We start from the raw sequence: 4,735 nt of genomic DNA, 5'->3' as shown, positions 1-4,735 counted from the left end.
CACCTTCTTCCTTTATAGAATGGGTATAATAACCCTGCTTCTCTCGTTGATTGGCAATGGGGATTTAGAGGGGCACCTAACAGGCCAATTGATGAGGTTGGCCAGCCACACTCAACTCAACAAATGCTGGCATGCAGCTTCCTGGTGCCTTTGCATGCTTAGTGATAGAGAAAGATTGCCTTTGTGCTGAGTTAAGTTCTCACCTGGAAAAACTTAAAAGATTTTGAGAAAAATGAAAAAGAGGAGGGTAGTTTCCCTAGGCTTCCTGCTTGTTTGCTAAGATGTACCATTAATTAAACATCCAGAACAAATAGGCAAATTCCGTTTTCAAGTGCTGACTTAAGCTCTTTCCAAGGCCAAGGAGTAAAGTTGCGAGAGCCTTATTATATGTATTATTTAAATATTGTTTGTTAGAGAGAACAAATGGGTCGTATTTTAAAACCAAACCCTTGCACTTGGCACAGAGTTTTCTATTAGTATTTGTCTTAGCAAGCAAGAGGGCTTACTAAAATAAAATAGGAAAAGAAACTATTATGAGCAGGAAGGTGGTGGATTTTACGGGGACACGTTGGTGACAAATGAGGGGCTACTCAGCCCTGAGATGTATGAATGTATGAGAAATAGCTTACAAATCCGAACTTCTGGAACTGTTAGCTGCAAGCCGCATAGTCTGCTGCTCCCCTCCTGCCAAGCTGGTAGGAAGGAGAGAAGGGAGGTTGCTTCTGCCTAGTCCCAAAGAGAAAATTAGAGCAATTTTAATTTTTAGAACATAACTTGGACTTAATTGTTGAAAAAAATGAGAAAGGGAAGAAAAGTAGATGCAGATGGCCCCTTTAACATTATAACATTCTAGAGTGCTCTACCCACTGCCAGGACGAAGGGTAAGATCCCCAGTAGGGACAGGGTAAGGAGTCTGTTGCCAAAGGTGTTACCTCCCTCTGTTACTCAGCCATTGCCCTCTGCTCGGCCTATTTGTCCAGTGTCTATACAACGGTTAGACAGGTCATCAGAAATGGGAGACAGGCAACCATTGTGCCTCAAACCATTTTAACCTTGGGCTCTTAAATTTCCCTACATGAGAATTGCCGGGTCATCATCTTTTTAAAAATATGGACATCCAGACTGAAACCCCAGAGTGGTTAAAGTCAGACCATGAACTGGGATTTCCTATTTTAAAGCTGGCCAGGTAGCAACCAACTTGTACTAAGATTGAGACTGAACACTGAGATCTTGACATGGAGACAAGGTCCAGGAGAAAAGAGTTCCCTGGAGACATCCCATGCTTTTATACCTCAGATTGAAAGACCTCCGGAGAGGACCTTTCCCTCAGGAGGAGACCCAAGCGCCCAATGACCGAGCCGAGACCACTCGGATGCAATCAGCAAGAGGGTTTATTGGAAAACACAGGTACCTGCGAGCACACAGTCTCTTCGGAGGACTTGCGTGCCCAGCAGCTCCAGCATGGGGCTTTTATAGGGCTTGGGGAAGCAAAAGCGGGCGTACAGAAACAGATGCATAGTTATGGGGATTGGTGGATTCAAACGAGGCACATAGACATGTTCACATATGATTGGCTATTTCACATGATGAGGTAATAAGGTATAGCTACACACATTGGCAGGTTTGAATCATATTCAAATGAGGTTGCAACGTGGTAAGAGAGTACGTGCAGGCTGGGGCGTCCTGAATGTCGGGGCCTGGGGGCTTATCTCTTCCTGCCAGGTGGCCTGTGAGTCAGATCCGGTACTCCTGGTCTGTTCTGCATTCCTTTCCTTTTATGGTCTGTTAGTTTTAATGGTGGTGACTCGGCCCTAGGTATCTGGGCGTGCTTGGGCTCCTTCAAGCCTGTTGCAGCTCTGAGTTAAGACTCATGGGGGGGGGTCTTTCAAGATCAAATCGAAGTTCTCGTAGGATCCTCCTTGGTTCCCTGCAGGGTTCTTGTCTCCTGACCAGGTACACGTCATTGCCTTCCCTGTAGTACTTGTCTGGCATCTGTTCACCTTTGCCTTCTAGATGCCAGCATCCAGGGGCATCTGCCTTTGCAGCCACCCATAGACCCTGATGTAATCTCAGCATTCGCCACACTGGGGTGTCCGGGGCAAATACCAAAAAATACAAGTGTAGATTATCAAGGAAGTAATTTCCCTCCTGACAAGTGATCCTCCTAGAATGGATATCCCAGGCCTTTGGATAGCCATGAAGTCACAGGCACCCATTGGAATATAAAGCCTCCAGTACAGGTGTGGTTGGGGCAGCCATGCAACCCAGAGAAGTTTGCACTATGTGATGGAGAAAAGCAAACCTCCCTACAGCCTGGAGAATCAGCACAAAAGCCTGTGTCTTCCTGGTGTGTGGTCAACAGAGCATATCCAATCTTCCATACTGAATCACTACAAACAGGCAAGGACAACCCAGAGGGAACAATTACATTCTTCTCTTGACATCGCATTTAAAATACCCACCCCTCACAAATAACCAAGTGGAACAGAGCTCCCCAGTTCTAGAGGCAAGACCAACAGGTACTTTCAGAAGGACACAGTCATTTCCTGACTTTGCCACTTAACACGCTGCCTAGAAAAAAAAAAAAAAAAAACGGTCTCAGCATTTGCAAACAAAATAATGGCTTTCTTGGCGAGCCTCTAAGCCTGGAGGGGTATACCTCCACTGTTTCCATCCTGCTGTGCCCTCAGAACTCAAATGAACACAAATTCATGTATTCTCCTATTGCTGTAAGTGAGTGTTCGAAATAGCTGATTTTTGCACATTAAAACTACACGTGCATGTCAGCAATGTGGCCATTAATGTTCATGAAGGTTCATAATGGAGCTGGCTTCAAGTCAAATCTATGTCTGCTCTGAACTAATCATGGTCTCCATACATTACCCGTGGAGGGACCCAAGCACAGGGCCATAATATGCAAAATAGTCTAAATGGCTTTTTGCATCCCAGTGGTGCTTACTGTCCAAGGAAGTTGGGCCAGGGCTCCTCTGTATGGGTGGATGCCTTCAAGGAGGATGGCAAGCTCCTCGTAACTCTCCAAGGCCTTCATTCTGTGCAGCCTGGTCCAGGCTAGGGACTGTGACAAGAAAAAGCAGAGGAAAAAACGCACCATTAGATACAGCGCAATGGCTTCCCTATCACAGGTGGAGCTTACTGAAATACTTAACAGGTCTTTGAGTTTCTGCATCTGGTGGTTAAGTGGGGCCTGCAACTTTGTATTGTGAGAACCCTGTTAGAAATAGCAGGTCACCACCCTGCTTGGGGGTAGGACAGATAAGGAAATGACCCAAACAGCAACCCACCCAGCCTAGGGTGAGGACAGAGAGGAAAGTGACTAGGAAAAAAGACAATGCCAGGAAATACCACAAATTCCACAAGATGGGCAGGACAGGGCCAAATGTAGGAGACAATCTTACCATTCGAGTTGACCAATAATTTTAAATGTTGTTCAGGGTAACCAATCGCAGTCGTCCAACTCAGATGACTGCTGAATTCCCCGCCAAAATGTTTATAAAAAGTGTGTGCTTTGTGAGCTCAGGGTCTCCTCTTGCCTGCATGCTGGGGGACCCCAATGTACGTTGGAACAATAAACCTCTTTCAGATTGCAGTGATTCTGGTCTCTGTGGCCTTATTGAGTGTGTGTGTGTGTGGGGTCTTCTGACAGACTCTTACAGTATAGCATGTTCTCAAGTGAGGACAATATATATTGTGTAATTATCTCAGATGATCCTGAAACTGGTGGCCTAACCCTGAAGAACAACTTCATAACTGTGACTGTGTGTTAGACCCTCCTTGGAATCCTGGGGACACAGTACTCCTGTAGTTCTCCCTCAGACTGTGCTCTAACTAGGAATAACACCATCTAGTTCAGCCTCTTGGTGTTTTACCAGCACCTTTCTAAACCATTAATCATACAACACAAAAGTACAGCTCGATGAATTACTACAAGATGAGGATCTTATATATGTTGTACAAATCATACCTCCCAGAACCCAAACATACATATAAAGAGTTAGAGAACTTATGCTGGTTGGCCCAGTGAGCCAACCCAGCAGCTGCTGCTTTGGAGAGACATTGAGCCTGGGTCTACAGTTATTTACAACGTTTATATTCTGCATAGCATCATTTTGATCTTTTTCTGTTACTGAAGGGTGGAGTTATAACCAAGACTCACCAGCAGTCATTCACAGAAACAGAAACATGAAGTGAAAATAGTTGGTTTGTAACTATTTCATTAATAAAGTAAGGAGGGGAGATTAGCCCAGGTAGGAAGAAAGCAAGATTATAGAAGCAAAACGCAATCTGTTGTTTTTCTGTCTAAGCTCACCCCCACAGCTACCTGGCAACAATATGCTCCGCCCCACAGTTGCCTGGCAACAGCCAGGTATGCCTGACTGTACAAGGGGCTGCTTGCCCTCTCCTTTTTCTCTTGCTCTTCCTCTTCTCTTCTCTGCTCTCTTGTCCTCTTTCCTTTGTCTCCTCTCTCCCCGTTCCCCTTCCCCCTTCCCTCCACGTGCTCATGGCCAGCCTTTCCTCTCCTCTTCTACTCTTCTCTCATTAAACCTCTCCACCTGGAAGCATGTTGACTTGGTTGTCTGGACGTGAGCCAAGATTTAAACCCCAACACAGTCCATATTACTCACCAGTACAAATGCAGTAAAGCATGTTAACTTGTTCTTTTGGGGGGTGTTATTATTTTATTTATTACATCCCAAATGTTCACCCCTACAGGTCC

The 4,735-nt window shown here is 45.4% G+C and overlaps 1 long non-coding RNA gene across 2 annotated transcripts; it reads right to left on the bottom strand.

The window, feature by feature from the left end:
• Positions 1-1,375: 1,375 nt before the first annotated feature.
• LOC120098013 (uncharacterized) lies at positions 1,376-4,480 on the bottom strand. 2 transcript variants are annotated; one of them, XR_015647527.1, is made up of 3 exons: positions 4,340-4,480; positions 2,960-3,076; positions 1,376-2,571 (listed from the first exon to the last, which is right to left on the bottom strand). It is a non-coding gene; the product is annotated as an uncharacterized LOC120098013 (long non-coding RNA). The 2 variants fall into 2 exon arrangements; XR_015647522.1 differs by lacking the exon at positions 4,340-4,480 and adding an exon at positions 3,168-3,240.
• Positions 4,481-4,735: the final 255 nt, after the last annotated feature.

Source organism: Rattus norvegicus, chromosome 1, assembly GCF_021556685.1.
Source record: "Rattus norvegicus strain SHRSP/BbbUtx chromosome 1, alternate assembly SHRSP_T2T, whole genome shotgun sequence".
Lineage (NCBI taxonomy): Eukaryota > Metazoa > Chordata > Mammalia > Rodentia > Muridae > Rattus > Rattus norvegicus.
Note: the sequence above shows the minus strand (reverse complement) of the source record. Positions and strands in the feature narration are given on the sequence as shown.